The sequence below is a fragment of the Cryptomeria japonica genome, chromosome 3 (assembly GCF_030272615.1).
Source record: "Cryptomeria japonica chromosome 3, Sugi_1.0, whole genome shotgun sequence".
Lineage (NCBI taxonomy): Eukaryota > Viridiplantae > Streptophyta > Pinopsida > Cupressales > Cupressaceae > Cryptomeria > Cryptomeria japonica.
The window spans coordinates 99037170-99057418 of record NC_081407.1 but is presented as its reverse complement, the minus strand read 5'-3'; the positions used below and the strand labels follow the sequence as shown (position 1 = coordinate 99057418).

The 20249-nt window shown below is 36.6% G+C and overlaps 1 pseudogene; it reads left to right on the top strand.

Annotated features, from left to right (window-relative positions):
- Window positions 1-20249, top strand: part of LOC131046001 (general transcription and DNA repair factor IIH subunit TFB1-3-like) — a 100810-nt pseudogene that overhangs the window by 19321 nt on the left and 61240 nt on the right.

The window sequence follows — 20249 nt, the reverse complement described above, 5'->3', positions numbered from 1 at the left end:
TAATTTCACATGATGCTATCAGATTGATGTCATTGTAAGTAGAAATTGTACTTTCAGATTTAGGCCATTTTTGGCTCTCTTGGTACTTGTATATTTGCTTGAATCTCAGTTAGATTCATTGCACTATTGATTGAAGTCTCTTGTATCTCATTTGAGAAGTTGTAAAATTTGCATCATAAGCCCACTTTGCCTTGTTTTGCAAGTGGCTCATTGTAATCGCACTAAGTATAAAGTGCCAAAATCATCACTTTTGGGGGGGGTACTTTGATTGATTGAATTTGGGGGGTGTCTCTTGTGCTCTTGTGCTCTTGTGTTCTTTCCTTTTTGCTGCTATGGGTTCTTCTAAGTTTCCTCTCTTAACTCCACATAACTATGCTACTTGGAAAATTGATGCATGGAGTAAACTTATGGAAAAAGGACTCACTCATTACATTGATGGAACTATTGTTGCTCCAGCTGATCCTAAGGCTGATCCAGTTGGTCACTTAGATTGGCTCACTAAAAATATCATGGCAATTGGTACCTTAAGAAAGTATGTATCAAAGGATCTCATATTTCATATTGAGAAATGTACTCTAATCAAGGATGCTTGGCAAAAGTTTCAAGACTTGTATGGTCAAGTTGATGAGATTAGGGGATATCAAATTGATAGTGATCTCACCATGTTAGATCCCAAGAACTTTGATACTATACAAGATTATGTCACTAAGGCAAATGAGTTGAGGGCACAACTCAAAGATTGTGGCATTGATAAGAAGGATACTCAATTGATATTCAACTTGATAGGAAAACTTCCACAAGAATATGCAGCATTTGTTTCTAGTTTCCAAACTTATAGGATGACAATGGGTTCAAGCTACAAAATGCCTACATTTGATGCTTTCAATGAAATGTTGATGATGGAACAAACTAAGTTGATAAGCATGGGCATTCTTAAGGCTTCTTCTAAGTCTCAAGCATTAGTGGCAAATCAAGGGAACAAAGGAAATCAAGGAAAGGACAACTCAAACAAGAAGAAATGGCAATCAAAGCCTAAGGACAAAGCACCATCTTCTCCACAACAAGGAGATTCATCTTCTTCCAAGAAAGATAATTCACCAAAGAGAGAGAGACCTACTTGTGCTTATTGTAAAAAGATTGGTCATGAGGAACATCGTTGCCATACTAAGAAGATTGATGAGCTCACACATATCATCAAAAAGCATAACATTGATTTGCCTAAAGTCTACAAGAAGGATGATTCATCAACTTCCACTTCCTCACATTCAAAAGGAAAAGGGCAAGCATTCATGGCTTCTACAAGTGGAAAAACTCACTCTTTTGGAACAAGAAAAGGAAAAGCTCTATGTGCTACTATCAGTCATGATTCAGAGAGATGGCTTCTAGATTCAGGGGCTTCTCATCATATGGCATCTTCACAGTCTATGTTCTCTACATTTGAGCCTTGCAACATGCCTCAGATTTTGATGGGCAATCATACATACATGGATGTGATTGGGAAAGGATCTATTGACATTGGGGATAACTCCTTCAATGATGTGTTGTGTGTACCCCACTTGACAAACAATCTCCTTTCTATCTATCAAATCACACATGGCACAACTAAGAGAGTTGTGGAATTCACACCTGACTCAGTTTTCATTAGAGACATGGAGACTAGAGCTATCATTGCAACTGGGGTGGTTGATCATGCATCTCGGTTATACACCTTTTCAGATTTTGTTGATGATGATGATTTCACATTTGATGATTCTACACATGTTGATCACACTTATTGTGATGGTTCAGACTTTGAGGAGAACTTTGGACACTTGAACATGGGGATTCTCACATGTAACCCCGTTCTTGAGTCTTGTATTTCATCTTCTCATATTGATATCACATCACCTATTGCACCTGATGATGCAGATAGTGCGACAGTTTTGCCTTCATGTGATTCAGTGCAGCAGGATATTCATTGTCTTCCAGCTTCAGATTCATGGGATGATTACTTGACAGATATTGCAGGTTTGTTTGTGGAATCCTACATTGCAGATTTGGGAGACATCATTGATGACATTCATCTTCTCTTTGATGAAGATGATCCTTCTTCGATTGTTGCGAGGGCACACTCTGACCCTCTTGTTCATTCTCTACATGATCATTCTTTCGAGGTTGACATGATTGTGGATACTTATGTACAGCAGTCGGAGGAGGTCTCTTTATTCTTTGAGGAGACACATGAGTCTTTGGACATTGTTCTACATTCATCTTCACTAGATGTTGGAGTGCCTTTTTCAGCAGCGTGGAGCAGTTCACCACCTTTGGAAGGGGTATCTTTCAGCATCGACATGGGGACACTTGAGCAGTTTTCAGAGATTCCTTTCATCATGAGTTTTCTTCATACATCTTCCCTTCATGATTGGGGAGACTTCATGGATACACCTTTGGTTTTGTTTCTTCCTAAGGGGAGGAATGTTGTTCGACGTTCGTGGAGTAGTTTCTTCATACATCGAGCTTCTATCATTGGTGCAGATTCTTCATTGAGGGAGGATCACAGTTTGACTTCTCTTCTTCTCTCATATGGGGGGGACTTTTTCCTCACATTGGGTTTTGTTCCTCACATACTTCTTTGAGAGTTCTCTTGTATAGCTTTCATCTCTCTTTTTGAGGGAGGGTTTTTTCCCATTGGGTTTTTCTCTCTTTCCCCACTTTGTGAGAGATTTCATTGCATTGGTTTGCATGCATTTGCATTTGTGCATGGGTACCTAACATGGCCTCGTAGCCAGGACCCATCTTGCATTGCTTAGTTGCATTGTAGACTTAAGTGCATTCCCCTAAGTTGCACTTAAGGGGGGGTGTTGGTGTAAATAATTATTCATCATGGATATTATTACACTTACTTAAGTTTACTTAGGATAATGCATTTCATAGTAGTTTGGATATGAGACACTTGGGTGTTTGTGTCACATTGGGATAGTGTGTGTAGGAGAAATTCCACCTCTTATGGTGTTGATCTTGTTATTACACTATCATATCCACTTATTGTGGAGTGATAATTCCACCTTCGGTGGGTGATCCACCTCATGTGGAATATTATATTATTTCTCCTACCTACCCACACCTATTTCCTACCTACCCTTGTTTCTTATTGAGCCACATGTCATATTTGTGTGCTCATACATATCCCTAGCCTTGCCTATATAAGCAGGCTCATCTACATTGTATGTAAGAACGATAATCCAGTTGATTGTTGATCATTTTTCTATTGATGAGAATACAGTTTTTTCTTGTCCCATATTATGTCTCTATCTTGTACATTTCAATGACTTCTTGATCTTGGCAAAATCCAACAAATTCAAAGGCTCAGATTGATTTGAGATCAATGGCCGAGATTTTACAATAAAACCCTAATTAGGGTTTGTTACAACAAACTCTATTTTGGCCAATGAAACAATTACAACCCTTGGACACATGTCCTATTTAGAATATCCGACCAATAGATAGTGGGAGTAGGTACATTGGAGTTTGTGCCCTCATATGATGAGTCTGGTGCATTGCATTTAGATATGCTGATGTGGAACTCTTTTGATTGGTGGGATGATGACTGGGATGCCACCTCAATCTACTTGTTCTTGTAGACTTGATTCATCATCATGAAGGAATGTTTGAGCAATATCTCTTGATACTCAACATTATCCAGTTTGCTCAATGTGATGATGATGTGAAGCATTGTTATGATCTAGCAAATTTTGATTAACTCTTCTGAAACTATCTATTTCCTTGATCATGCTTGATATAGACTTTGTGTGATGACCTTGATTGATCCTCCCTTCAATGAATGGTGCAACTGGTTGGGGTTAACTCCTTAATGCATTGACTTTGATTCTTGGATTTCCGAAGGGAATTCAAGATTGTAAAACTTTCTTTCATCATGTAAGTTACCTTTTCATGCTCCAGAACTTTGACTCTGATCTTTGCATTGCAAGTCTCGAACTTGGTCTTGATGTTGAACGGTCTTTGATTCAATACTTAATCACCTCTTTATAGCGCGAACCTTGTTTTGATATTGTCTTCTTATTGAACCCATGTCCTTCATCTTTTTAATATCCCGAATCTTCCTCCATGCTCTTGAATTGTTCTTGATGTTGTTTGCAGTTTGTATCTTCATCCTTTGTCACCTGCAAAATGAACACAGATGGTATTAAACATACATAGATAGATTTCCCAAATCTATAATTTGGTAAATCCTCAAGACAATGATGAGATGATGATTCTATCTTTCATTTCCATATCTGATTTTGAAGTGCTCTGAAGTCTGAGTCACATGTTTGGAGATCTCGTTCCACCTCTTATATGCAGATGTAAAAGTGATTATACACAGATTTTGATCTGAAATGTCTTCAAAATTCAAATAAGGATTCTCAAATTGACCCCTTGTGAATGTGTTTGATCAATGAAATGATCAAACTTGTATCTAAAATCGCTAATATGGATAACTTAACCATTGATGCTTGCTGTCAAAATTGCAGAATGTGGATGAACTTGTTCTTCAAAGTAGTGATCTCAGGGATAAAGATCTGAATGTTGCTCTTTGAAATCGATGTTTCCTTCCTATGCACCCTTCTTAAAAATCAGAGAATTCCCCTTATGTAATTTGTTGCCTCTTTAATTTGCAGAGCTGATTGAGTTTGTTTGTTATTTCAAAATGGGACTGAGTCTTCTTATATAGGCTTTAAGACTAAGAGGTGTGTCCTTTCACTTCTCAAACCTCCTAGGGTGACTTTGTATCCTTATTAATTATTATTTTTAATTCTTGCAACTTTGGCAGATTTTAGGAGTGTAATTGCAATTTTCGGAAATCAAGGGGGTCTTTGCAACTTTCAGAAATGAAGGGAGTCTTTGCAACTTTTTGGAAATGAAGGGGGTCTTTGCAACTTTCGAAAATCAAGGGGGTCTTTGCAACTTTCAGAAATCAAGGGGGTTTTTGCAATCAAAGATCAATTTCGGAAATCAGGGAGGTCATTGCAATCAAAGATGAATTTTGAAAATTAGGGGGGTCTTTGCAAATTTTGGAAATCAGTCTTTGCAACTTTTTGGAAATCAGGGGGGTCTTTGCAAATTTCGGAAATGAAGGGGGTCTTTGAAACTTTTTGGAAATGAAGGGGGTCTTCGCAAATAATTACCTTAGCAAAAATTTGAAAGAGCATTGCAAGTTGATCTTCGCGTCAGAATTTAGACTCCCCTTTGCAACTAGACATCAATTCGGTTTTCGCACTCACCTTTGCAATTTGATGGTTGAGTCAATATTTTAAGACATCATTACAGGTCATTACTGTAGGTAGCATTTTAAGTGAGTATTGCAATTTTTAACTTGGGCGGCAATTTGGGATACCATTGCAAGATTTGCTTCAAATTAGAATTCAGTATATCATTTGCTTTAAGAGGTAATTTGGAGTAGCTTTGTATCTCAATCTCTAAGTCGGATTTCAAAGGCACCTTTGCAAGTCAATCACTTGATCAACCAACTTAACTAGCTTTGCAATTTACTTCTTTAGTCGATCAATCAGGTGATATTTGCAACTTGTCATCAAGGCGGATTTAGGAAACACCTTTGCAGTGCAAAGCTCAAGTGGTGAAATTGACTTGCTTTGCAGTTTGAGACTTGATCGATCAAATTAGATAGCTTTGCGATACAAACTTGAAATTGTTAAGCTTAACATTTATCAAGATCGATCTTTTGAGTAAACTCGTGGCTTTGTCAAGTTTCACACCAAAATCCTAGTTCATGCCATCTCGAACCCCTAATGCTCTCTAACTTGCAAATTGACAACCTTCAACAACATTAACCACCTTGACAAGGTTGACAACACAACCTCAATCATGACTTGACAAGACATATTCACTCCTCATAGACAAGGGTTAATAGCTACTAAGCCTATCACGCTAAGACGACCTAACTAAACACCTAAGCCTAAGCAAAAAGTGGGGGGTCCCCATTTGCAATGAGGTGATGTGTGAAAACATCAAAACACTACCCTATGGTGTTTGCAGAATTGAGAAATATTGGTTATTATTGGAGTTATGATACTTTAATAATGATTAATTATAAGTGAATAATAATGATTAACATTTATGAAATAAAGTTAAATATTAATACAAAAGTTATATCTTAATGTTATATTTGCACTTTATAACTCAAGGGTCCATTCATCATTAAAAGGGGGCTGTTACCTATTTTTCGCTTCTAGCTGAAAAATAGGTTAAGAGATGCTAGTTTTTACAAAATGAAACAAGTGTGTACTACTTCTCTATTTTTTTGTTTCCAACTGCACTAAGGAGTGAGCTAAAGATGGTATTTTTAAATACTTCTAGTCTGTAACGACAAAAGAGAGAGACATCTCATCAAAAGGAGAAGTATTTTTTTTATTAATATTCAAACATGCATCCCACACAGAGCCGTGAGACTAGCTACATGCATCCAGTGCAGAAAGGAAATATACAGATATGTATACACAAGTACAAAAAAAAAAAATGAAGAAGGCATGTTGAGAATGGAACCAGTCATTGCCTGAATGACTGGAACAATTGAAGTAGACTCAATGTTGCCTTTGTCTTGCTGCTTAACCCCGGTCCGTATCTGCAAAAGAGTTAAAATATGCAATGCATTAGAACATTTTGTTCTAAGCAATGGCTGACTACATTCCTAACATGTGTATTAATGCGCATATATATATATATATATATATATATATATATATATATATATATATATATATATATATATATATATATATATATATATATATATATATATATATATATATATATATATATATATATATATATATATATATATGATCCCTACATGCATCAGATGCATATAACTCACATCACAAAGGGATCTCGAAAGGCAAATATCAGATCAAAGGAAAATCACCATACATATGTATATTTTTGCTAACATGTTTGTTTCATGTGCAGGATTAGGAAAAAGGACAGCTTGCTGGTCATAAAATTCACAAAAATGAGTGGAGATGAATGAGGCTCCCACAAGGGTTGAGCCCAGCTCATGTGAAACGATAGCAAGGTCTCATACAATGAAATTATATCAGAGCTGGTGATAGAAAAAGAGTAGCAAAATGTGAGTATGCGATCGCATGATCAGCCAATAAGCATGATAAGACTCTCCTTTTAAAGGACGTGGACAAGGTATTTATGCATGCTAATGGGATATGCAGTGCATACAGAAAGCTGTACACTAAGTATAGAAAATGCAACATTCAGTTTTTCAGACTCAGTGGGCAGCGAATAATAAGGAATACAATGCATTTTCAGAATCATAACGAAGACATTTTCTAACACAATGCAAGATACCATTAAACACAATTATAGAAGGGATGCATATAATCAAAGATACAATCACAGTGATCAATTCACAAAGGCATGCAGTCATATTTCAGAAAATGATACAGACAAGAAATAAAGTCAGCATGGACAGCAATCATTCACGCCACAGGTCACATGTCTTAGAGGATGTAAGCAAGGATAGTGAAATCCTATCAAGCAAATGTTGCTGTTGTTGATACATACAAACCCTTGCAAATACGATGCAGTCACTTTATAAGGAGTACAGGGGATAGTCAAAGACAGCAACAGATCAAGAAGGACAATCATTTGGAACAGTCATAAAAGGAATAACAAGTGACAGTTACAAAGGGGTCAAAGCTTGCATCAATAAAGGAAAGACATGAAGAGGATCTCAAAACATCTAATGTTAGCCCTCATAAAAGAAAAAGTCAATACAACCTGCCCAATGCATTCACTGTAGACAGGGAGCAACCCAAAGAACAGTTGACAAGCACAAATGTGGCAGTGACGGCAACATCTCACAGCCATTTAGAGTTTTTCAAGACTGTTATTTAAAAAGGGCAGCATGCATGAAGATAGTCCACATGAAAGTCTGAAGGACTTAAAGGTCACCCAAGGAAATCAAAGAAGCACAGAAAAGTTCAGTCCTGAAACTTGTAGAGGACAGCAAATGAACACACTACCAAACATAATTGTTAGAGGGATCAAGGTTGCAGTTTTTTAAAAATAAAAGTCCATATGACTCATAAGGTCATGACAGAGAGCTCCGTGGTGAAACAAGAAAGAACCTGAAGTGATCTATCATTATTGATATCATGAGTGCATAGTTACAAGGTCTTGTAGAGGAAGGAGATATTAGTCTTATTCAAGACACTAATAAGATGAGATGCCACAGTCACAAGTAACAGTGGCAATGTTAAGGGGAAACAGTCTATTGGCGACATTATGGGAAAGCATTCTACAGGATTAGTTATCTTTGACAAGCTAAAGTGAGTGTTTTTCCTTATATTGCAGTTAGAAGATGACTTTGAAGAATATTTGGATTGTGAAGAGTTATCTTTGACAAGCTAAAGTATGGACAAAGGTTCAGGTTTATGGAAAGTATCAAGAACTTCATTATGCATGTAACCGAAGAGGCACGAAAAGACAAACATATCATAGTCAAAAGAAAGCAGAGTCTTTTAAGAAGAAATCATGTTCAATGCATGAATAAGAAGCATAAAAGCACAAGGGATAAAGAGCAAAAGATAGCGCACTTCTAAAATCTTAAGGGTTCATTGGCATGTCATGTGGTAGAGCCTTCATGTTAGTAGATCATACTATGGAATATCTATCTCAATTACAGATCATTTGGAGTAACAATAATCAGTTTGAGGGTAGTAAATGTTAACAGTGTGGACTGTTAGAGATTACTATTCTTAAATTAGTTGTCTTCCTCTAAAATTTTGTGGAATCCAAAATGAATGGCAATAATTTCATATACATGGAGATTAAAGCCATTATTTTCGGAAAATTATTCTCAGAAAACCAGAACCAGAACAAAAAATGTCAAAGGGGGTAAGCAGTGGCAGCCATTAATGGCAAAGATACCTGCAATTCTTTCTAAAAACCCATGGAGACCTGAAAGTGTGCAAGAAATCAGACAAAAAGCGCCCAACTTCCAAAAGTTTGCATCGCAGCAACAGGAGGGAGTCTCAAATACCAAGGAATGAAGAAATTCGCAGATTTGGCGCCCAACACGCACAGAAAGTCATCAAATTGCACTTCGTTTTGCAATTAATTGTTTCCAGCAGAGCCCAAACCCCAGCCCCTAGCGGTGCCCAGAGCTTTACAGCAACAAGGATGAATATCGAACGCCCAGGAAATACACAAAAAATACAAGAAAATCTCCGCGGCGGCTCCCTAAAATATGCCCAGAATCAACAAAAACACAGAAAGGAGATCAGGCTGTAAACACCCCATAGGCCCAACACTCACAATTACGCCCAGCAACATCAAATGACTGATATTTTCCTCCTTCCATGCCCAGTTCAAACCCTAGCGGCGCCCAGCAGAGCTTCCAAGTGAAGTTTCCAGAATGTCGAATGAAGTGGGGAATGAAGACTTTAGGTTTTCATTTAGCCTTTGTTCTTTTTCATTTCCTCTCTCTTTCTCCTCTTGAAATACCTAAGAGGAGGGGAGCGATTTAATGTAACATTTACATTTCTTCTTAAGTGATTTAATATCACTTATTTTTTATTTATTTCCACATATCTTATTAAGTGATTTTAAATCACTTAAGAAGTATGTCCTTCAATAAATGTAAATGAATGTTTTTTTTAAAGTATTTTAAAAAATAAAATAAAAAAAATCATTACCTAATTAAACATGTGTTTTTTCCCATTTTATTTTATGTTTATAGTAAAAATGTAATAAATATAATAAAGAAAAATTATTTACTAAAGTGTAAAATAAAACACTTTAATTAAATATATTTTTTATTATTACATTTATTATTTAATAAATAAAGATAATAAAATTATCTTATTAAAGTGATTTATTTTTATTTATCACTTTAAATAAAATAATTTTATTGTTTTTATGTTATTAAAACCTTTACTTTAAATATAAATAAAATAAAATCAAACAAATGTTCAATTAGGTAATGATAATTTTTAAAATCACTTTATCAGATATTTGTTTTCATTTATTTGGAGGTCAGGGAGAGATATTTTTGCATTTATGAGGGCTTGCAGGCCTGTCAGAGATATTTCAGAGTCATTTATGATGCATTTATGGGGTTTTATGGTTGCAGAATGGGTGGCTTGACTTTTTGGCTCAAGTACATTCCTTTTCAGACATGTTTGGGGCCCTAAAGGTGGGTTTTTTGAGTCTGCTCGACCTAAAAAGAGGAGGTGGAGCCTTTTTGATTGCCTTGGAAAAAAGCATATATACTAGAAGCCTTCTTTTTGGTTGGGGTTCTTCTTCATTCATCTTTTTAGCAGACTATAATTTCTGAGTTCTCTCTGTAGGAAGGAATGTTTTTGTAAGACATTTTCAGGACTTATAAAGCTTGGTGATACCTTTTTGGTAGGGATAATAGCTTGGCTTACCTCTCTACTTCTCATCTTTTCTGTTATTGTGTCTTTAGTGTTAGTTAGTTCTTTGTGGTTGGCTTTTTGCCCCCCTTAAAATTGCACTTTCTATTGATGCCTTATACAGAAATACATATGTTCTTGCAGGTCATAAGCTGTGTTTTTTTTTTAGTAATTATCAGTCATAGGTTGTGAAAGGAGTTTTTCCTCTTAGGACTGTGATTATCCAGCCTTCTTATGAAGCATTGATGCAAAGATCATGGGTTGTTGGTTAGTGTAAAAGAGCTTTATTATCACTGTTATACTGTGTATCTTTTGCTTAGTTGGATTTCAACATATCATCTGGTGCAATCACCTTAGATTTAGATTTCAGTTTTACATGTTCTCCTCCTTACTCTTTTCCCTAAAGAAACTGTTAGTTTAGGTGCAGAATTTGAAAAGAACCAGCTTACTCTGGAGGTTCACTCCAATTTTTAGGCAACCCACAAGCCTAGGAGGGTTCCCATGTGTCACAAGCCTGCTGAGTTGATAGCTTAGCAAACAGGGGTGCAGGTTCAAGGATAACAGGGGCCATTTTATTTAATTATTTAGGGGCCTAAACCAAGGAGGATATTAATTGTTAATAAAGTGCAAACTTGGTAATGTTATTAAATGATTTAAAAGGTGCTTTTTAGAGGGAAATTGACCCTTTCATGAGAAATATATAAAGTGCCAAGAGAAGATTGAATTCATTATGATTGAGCATTTGTTATTCCTCTTTCTTGAGCGGTGGGAAGAAACCAAGGGTTTCCAACACTTCCAACCATTAGAGAACGTCAACTCCTCAGTGTTTGTGAAATTTTGAGGCTGTGAGATACCAATTAAGATTATTGCCTGAGTGTGGGCTTTATCCATGAGTCCAAGTTGTGCTAATAGGTGGAAGATTTCATCTAGGGTTTGAAGGATTGGGAGGTATATCTACAATAGACGTGGAGATTCACTTTGGCTACCATTATACAACAAGAAATCAAGCATTTAATTTAGAGATTATATACAGCTACAGCAGGGACGTGTTTCTTCAGATTCTTCATTGTGGAGGCATCTTCATTTCTGCTAGGTCTCCCTTGGCATCATCGAATTATAACAGCATATTACTCCAGGTTCATTACTTGCATTTTTATTTGTCTAAAAGAATAAATCTGATCGCTGCCATCAATAGTGTTGTATGTGCACATTTTATATTAGTCATTGGAACGACCTTTGATTGTAAGCCAAGAGACTTGGCATTGCAAATAGATCAGTTGTATATCAACATTATACTTGTTTTAGCATATAAATGAAGGAGATACAGAGTTGCATGCCATTTGTTTGTCAAAATGCTTAATTTCTGTAAGTGACTAATTGGCATAAAGATTTGCATTTGGGAATTGAAAGATGCATGCTAAGTGTTTGCATTAATACCTAGTTTCTGTAGGTGTATATTGGTTATCCTAGGATGCATGGAAAGTGTTTGACAATATGTCAACTCGCTGTACAAGTTGATTTCAGTCACTTATATGTATGAGAAAGGTCAAAAACAGTTAGTGTATCTTTCTATTATATTATCAACCAATCGTGCATCATTAATATAAAAGGGGAGAAGGTTTCATTTGATGAGGACATCCAAGAGAGATCAACTTGAGAAATAATTTATTATTCTCAAAGGTAGCAATGAAGGGTGGTGATTCAAGTCTTATGAAAGGTGGTGACCCTTTCACCAATGAAGTATAAAATAGATAATTCCAATCATTCAAGGATCACTAATCAATCATCATTCCAATCATTTAAATCAAGCAAACAATCAATCAACAAATCATTCAGTCATCATCCTCTAATATATCAAACCAGTAATTCATTACATTATCACTCACCTATACGTTAAATCATACAATGAAAGATATTCATTCAATCAATCAATCACTCATCAATCATTCAATCAATTGAACAGAAGAAGTAATCATCTATACAACAGATTATATATATATATATATGCAAGACTGTATGCAGAATTTGTTTTTCAATATTCTATATGCTTATAATGATTATATGTGAGTGAATGCATATTTATGTCTATAAAGTTGATAATATAATATACCTACAATAATCGACCATAATAGGGAATGAAAGGAAGTGCAAGTAGGGGGAATGGTGAGACCTTACTAGGTACACCATCTCATGAGAATGGTTAAGGACCACATGAGGCCAAGGGGGATAGAGGTTCCACTCTTGGGCCTAGGGTCAAGTTAAGGGCACCCTATTTCAGTCTTTCCTACGAGCCCTATATGGGTTAGTTATTGAGGTAAACTAGAAGGGATCTTCAATCATAAGAGGTGAGAAGGATAACGTGATGGAGGGGAACAATGTACAAGCTTTGGAAGTACACCACCTCATGAGCATGGTTAAGACCACATGAGGCCAAGGGGGACAGAGTTTCCGCTCTTGGGCCTAGGGCCGGGGATATTTAGGGCACCTCATCATGGCCCTCCTATCTCAACCCTCGTTATGGTTGAACCCATGAGATCATTTAGATTTATGTGCTATAAGTGTCTTCCTCCCTTGACCATAGAAATGGATGCATTACATGTATTATGTCTATATTATCATCTAATTTGGTTGCAGGTTTCCAAGACAGACTTATCTCATCCTATTCTTAGGTGAGGATTATATCTTTAACTATATTATGTTCCTTGTTTCATTTGGATTTTGGGAATTTAGGGCAAATTACAAGGTAATCCAGAAAAAGGGACATTACATTTGAACTGGCCTATTCTTCAATTCCACAAATTAAATTTGGGATGCTATACATTTATGGGTTTGCTTTGTGTTTTGTCATGATGGTCAAGTCAACTGTGAAGTGGCAAAGCCCATGATATTTTAGTTTATATCTTTGAGATATTGCACTCTTATGTATAATGAACGTTTCTCCAACAAAGAAAGGGAATGAAATCAAACTAAATTACAGGTTCTGTAAATCTTTTGTGGGCTCAATGTCTTCGATTGACACTAAATCTTGAATAAACATGGTTGACTGGATGAGGGATCAAGTCCAATATCATGATTGGCATTTCTCCTTACATTTTTAGTCTCACAATTGGCATTTGTCCCTGTTCTGGACATGTTTATCTTGTGAGATCTTGTACAGGCTGTCTATGTGTCATGGACTGTGTGTTGTTTGTTTCTTTCTTGGCAGGGTGTAAAGATCTTTCATGGTGTTGCTTGGTGGTCCCATAGACCTGCAATCTTTTTGATTTTATTAAAATCTTTCATTTCATTTCAATTTGTGTCACAATTTGTTGATGGTTAATAGTTCCAAGGGTTTTATTCAACTCATCATCCAATATTCAGGTGATCATTCATAAAGCCATCACATGCATGTTCAAGTGTATCAGCATTTTAGCAGATTCCGTAATCTCCTTTCTGGACTAATCTTTTTTTTTCAGTCTTAATTGTTTATTAGCATGAATTATACACTAGATCTCCTGATGCTTGTAGATCCCATGCCAACATTTCAGTGGCATTAATATGCTCATCAACAAGTCTTGCCTCATGATATCAACATTTTAGAGCTGCACAACAACATTCACAAGTCCAGAAACAGTCAAACTTTTCAAGAAGTCTAAGAAGTGGAACATACTCACAAGTTTGTAATGAATTTGTCTACTTGAGAAGCATTATAAATTGGATGGTTAGTGACTTTGGGCAAGCTTGAGAGTAGCAAATCATGCACAACTTGGTATTTATGAATGAATATAAATGCTCAATTTCTCCGAGTGAAATGCTGCATATGTTAGAGGTTACATGTTAATCTTGTAATTCACAAGTTTTGAAATTAAATTCACATGTTATTTTGTAGAATATTGTTAAGCATGTGCCTGTGGTTCTTTAATGGAGTCTAATATTGTTAGATAAGCTCGCTTTCACTGACTGATACAAGTAGACTATAATAGATTTAGACATTTAGTATCTGTGGAATATTGTCTTTACTGTGGAATATTGTCTTTACTTGTGTCCACTTACAGTGCCAATTAAATCTGTAGAGAAAATTTCTTATAAGATGCAAATGCGGTGTTTATGCATTTAGACGATGTTTAAAATAGGAAGCAATGGTCTATAACAATGAATTGTAGTTTCTAAAATGTGAAAGATAGCTAGTGGTACAAAAAAGATATGATTATATCCTGTTGGTGTTTTCAGAGAGGAAATAAAATATCCATTGAAATATATAATATCATGTAAAAAATACAGAAAACCAAGCTCTGCTATTTCCTGTACAAATAGACACATATACATGAGACATTATATCCTGTTAGTGTTTTCGGAGAGGAAAATAAAATATCCATCGAAATATATAATATCATGCAAAAAATACAGAAAACCAAGTTCTGCTGTTTTGTGTACTAGTAGATAACGTATCCATGAGTCAAGACTAAGAAGCAAAATACTTGATTTTTCTCTATCCAGTTAGCAATGTCTGCTCGATGAAGTATGAAATCTCCAAGTGGTCCTTTAGCTTTGGAACCTACAATGTGAAAAAAAATATGCCCTTATTCTTTCTGATTTTGACTATAAAACTGTGGGTCATTCCTCAATAGTTGAACTACTCCATCTAATGTTACAAGAAAGACTAAAAGATTGGAAGTTGTCTATGGTGTAGCTTTGAGCATTAGTGATAAGCATAGAAAATTTAGGCTGATTTACCTTAGTAGAACATTGGAATAAGGTGTTGGAATATTACATCTTTGGAATATCTCAATAAAGGCAAGAAGATGCTACAAGGTGGTCAAGACCATGAGATCAAGTGATCTTTAATGATCATGAAGCAAAGGGAATGAAGGAGACGATTAGAAGAAACACTTGAGGAAAATGCAAATGTATGATTACCAAGTCAGAGCCCTTCTCAAGAACACAGTTAAGTTGAAAAGTCAAGACAATCTTCTCTGGACGAGGGAAGTTTGGAGACAAAGCCGCATTCCTTCATAGAATTGTACAAGAGTAGCCTTTGAGGTATTGAAAGGCTATCAATTGAATGAGAAGAAGCTGAGCCAAGAGTGTATAAAAAAATCTGAAGGCGAAACAATTGTGCAAAAGGTAGAAGTTGAGGGAAGAGTTGTGTTGAGCTGAGTTTGCAAGAGAAGCATAGAATGTTTGAACCAAAACTCCTTGGCAAGTAGATTCTTGGTGCTAGATTGTGTTGTGACCTTTTTCACACATCGCCCCATTGCAAATGGGGACCCTCTTTTTTCCTGCTTTCTAGGGTTTTGTTAGTGTCTCGTGACCTTCTGCTGCAGTTTCACCAAGCCTTGCTCAGTTTTGAGCAATTCAGGTCCTCACGATTGAAAGTTAGTTTTTGCAAACCATGTGATTCCAGAGTATGAACACCACCAGAGTGCTTAGAAAGGCCAAAGGATGAAGATCGCAATTGATTTGGATGAATTTGGACAACTTTCTATTTTTAGAAAGTTTGCTTTTTTGCTTTTTCCTATTTTGTAGGGAGTTTTGTTTTTGGCACTTTCAGCCCGATCCCCGGTATGGCTATTTTTAGAAAGTTTTTCCTATTTTTTAGGGATGCTTGCTTTTTGCTTTTTCGGGATGGGAATCTAGGGTTTGCACTTGCACCACTGACCGGGACTCGAGAATTCCAAGTTTTGACCTAAAAAGCCAAATCCCTAGATTTTAGGGATCATACTGCTTTTTGCTTTTTCAGGATGCGAATCTAAGGTTTGCACTTACACCACTGACCAACTTTGATCGGAACTCAAAAATTCCAAGTTTGACCTAAAAAGCCAAATCCCTAGATTTTAGGGGGCGTGATGCCTTAGATGAGCCACCTAGGCATGGATTTCAAATTTCAAGTTAATCCGGTTAAATTTGATTAAGCTGTGAAATTTTGAATTTTTTCTAAGAAATTTGGCAACTCTGGAATGTCATCCTAATCTTGAAATTTGACTGTCTGGAAAATTGGAGAATCCTCCAACAACTAGATTTTGCATTATTAGTCCTAGAGATCTGAAACCACTCTCAAACATCCTGACAATATATATAAAATATAACTTAAAGTATAAGAACATACTTAAATGTTATATTTCATATATAGTCCGCCCTCTTGAGAGCCTTCAAAAAGTTCGCCTTGAAGAGAGAGCTCTAAACTCCACCCTATGTTGAGAGATGTCTAAAGTCTGCCCATGAGGGAGCACCTTCCAAAGTCTGCCATGTGTGTGTGGGGTGCTTGGGGAGATGCCTCCAAAGTCCACCATGCCTTGAGCCCCCTCCAAAGTCCGCCATGTTGGAGGGAACTCCAAAGTCCACCATGCATGAGGAAGTAGTCAAAAGTCTGCCTTGGTGATGTTTTAAAACTCCACCCTCCAAGCATGTGGGAGCCTTCCTAAACTCCGCCCTATGTTGATGACCAACACTTAAAATCTGCCATGCAAAGGAAGGGCATCAAAGTCCACCAAGATTCTAGCAATGGAGAGGTTCGCCTTGTTAAGGTCACCCAAAGTCCGCCTTGGTGGGGGTAACACCAAAGTCCGCCCTATCCAAGGAGATGATAGAGAGCTTCTAGAAGTCCGCCATGCTGGTTGAAGACCAGAAAAAGTTCACCATGTTGAGGAAGATAGAACTCTGTCCTAGGCCTTCAAAGGTTGTAAAAGATGTCATAGAAGTCCGCCATATAGAGGTTAAGTCCAAAGTCCGCCATGTAGAGGTTGACTTAAAAGTCCGCCATACCTTGGAGAAGCCTTGGGAGTGGTCTTAAAACTCTGCCATGCAAAGGAAGAGCATCAAAGAAGACCTTCAAAACTCCGCTCTAGGCCATGTGAAGGCCTTCTCAAAGTCCGCCATGCCTTAGTTAAAAGGTCCATCCTATGCTTGAAGGAAAAGTCTTCAAACTCTGCCCTTGGTAACCATGTCTTAAAAGTCCGCCATGCCTTGGAGAGGTAAGGAAAGTCCGTCAAAGTTTGATGAATATGAAGGTGAGTCTTCAAAAGTCCGCCTAAACATAAAAGTCAAACAAAATCAACAAAAATGCAAGTGATGTCATAAAATCCTCCAAGATTTCGAACTTAAAAAAAAAACCAAAATGGAAAGTTTTCAAAAGGAGAGTATTGGAAGATTGTTAAGGATTTCAAACCTAAATCCAAAATAGAGAGTTATGAAAGAGAATATTGGAAGATTAATAAATATTTCAACGTATAAACCAAATTGGAAACTTTTGGAAGATATTTTCTTCAAACTTGGAAACATGACAACACTTTCCTAAAGAGTGAAGATAGAATTGGAAGTATGAGTTGGAAGATTTTAAGGGTTTCCAATTGAAGAGTTAATTTTATTTACAAATACTTCATTACAAACTTCATTTTTAAACCAAGAAGTTCGAAGATATTAAGGAGAGCATAGTAAAATACTTTCAGTTTGGAGTTCATCTGGAGAAAGTTTTGGATATTGCTGGAAGTTGGATAAACTTTTTGACAAAAGTTTCACAGATTTTTGGAGAAAGACAACCAGTATAAGGAAGAATTATTGAATCTCTCCTGAATTTTTGAGTATTTTTGAGAAATTTCTAGCCTTACTTTTGTTTATTCGAAGGTGAAATTAAATTCATGATGCAGATTTATGTATTTTCTGAGTTTCTTTCTAGAGTTTGAGAAATGATTTTTAGTGAATTTGTTCGAATTTCTAAGGGGTGAAAATCCATTTTTTATGGCTAAGTATGAAAATGAAATGAAATCTCCAAACACTTAGCCATTCGCAACCTCGATTTTCATTAATCCAAGATAGATTTCTAACTTATTTTCCTTTGGTTTTACAGGTCGCAGGATGAAATAGAAGCGGGATCATCATAGAGATCGTAGCTGGATTTTCAAGCCAAATGGAGGATTGTGGACAAGTTCATGGGCAAGGTTCATCCGGGCGTGAAGATGGCCAAAATTTGGCTAAGTATGGGAAATGTTTCACAGAGAAAATTCCGATTTCCCCAATTATGATAAAGGCATGGAGAAATCCTTCTCCAAATTTCAGGGTATCAAGAAGGAGGGCATGATCACAGGGAATGTCTGAATAGCTTGATCCCATCATTTTATATTTGCAAGAGGTTATCTAGAGCTTTTACCCTCCTCCCACGCAACATAAATTGGCAGCTGAAGGCAGGATCATCACAAAAAACACAAATGGAGTTTCAAGCCAAATTCAGAATTGAAGACGAGACCACGAGCAAGGTTCGTCCGAGCATAGAGAGGGCCAAAATTTGGCTAAGTATGAGAAATACTTCGCGAAGAGATTTCTTCTCCAAATTCGAGGCACTTGAAAGAATCTCAAGGTATTAAGAAAGAAAAGTTCTCAGACTTGGTGAAAATATGGAAAATCTAAATAAACTTCCAACTTCTTGAAGGATTTCATCTTTGGAAGGAATTGAAAAAGACAAGCTCCCAAGAAAAATCAAATGGCGAGAAGAAGGAATCAAATTTCGATACTTAGACAATTTCTTGACACAAATTGGAGAATTCAAGGAAGACGTCCAACACGTTGAGGTGGCGCCTCATCATCTTTCGACCAATCAAATTGCTCCAAGTCAACATGTCTAGGTTCAATGAACCTGACTTATCCAGAAGCTTCTAGAAGGGCACACTTCACAATGCAACAACCTTCTATTTTCATTGATGGTTCATATTTAGCAAGAAGGACAAGTGTCTCAAATGTAAATTTCTCATTGGTCGAGGGTAGTCAGTTTTGAGAAACCCTAATTAGGGTTTGTAGCTTTCAATCTGGGCCCTTGATTGCTGTTTGATCTCGGCCGTTCATTTATATTTGAAGAACTATATAAGGCTACCTCCTCTTATTGGAGGGTGTGAGGTTTTTGATGTATTGTTGCTTAAGGTCATTTCTAGATAATATATTGCATGTGCGCTGCTTTGTAATCTCTATTATTTGAATGATTTGCATGGTTTCAATTTCCTCAACACTTAGTTAGAATTAATCTAGATTTGCTTTCATTGTTGTTAATTTGAATGAAGGATTTGATAAGTGTCGATTGATGGTGTATCTCCGCTCATACTTTTGGTAAATGGATGATTTCCATTTTATTGTGCAAAGTTAGTCTGAGCCCATCCTCTGTGCATCCCAACATCTCGATCATAAGCACAACCCATTGAAGATTGCACCCGCTTTGTGTAGTTGTCCCTAGTGTGGCAAAGCAAGGTTTGGTTTCTCGAGAACACCCAATTGATACCTGTTACCTATTTTTCGCTCCTGGCTGAAAAATAGGTTGAGAAATGCTAGCATGAACAAAAGAAAGCTAGTGTATACTTATTCTCTATTTTTGTGTTTTAAAGATGGTGTTTCTAAGTACTTCTATTCTGTAACAACAAAGAGAGAAGCATCTCATTGCAAAAGAAAAGTATTTTATTCATATTCAAAATTGCGTCCCACACAAGGAGCCGTGGGACTAGCTACGTGCATCCAGTGCAGAAAGGAAATATACATATATGTATGCACAAGTACAAAGGAAAAAATGAGGAAAAGGCATGTCAAGAATGGAACCAGTCATTGCCTGAATGACTGGAACAGTTGAGGGACGCTCGTCGTCGCCTTTGTCTTGCTGCTCCACCCTGGTCCGTTGATGTTTTCCTTTTGATATCTGCAAAAAGTTGAAAACAAACAATGTATTAGAACATTTTGTTCTAAGCAATAGCTGGCTGCATTTCTGACATATATACTAATGCACGCATATATATATATGATCCCTATGTACATCAAATGCATATAGCTCGCATCACAAAGGAATCTCGAAAGGCAAAAAATCAGATCAAAGGA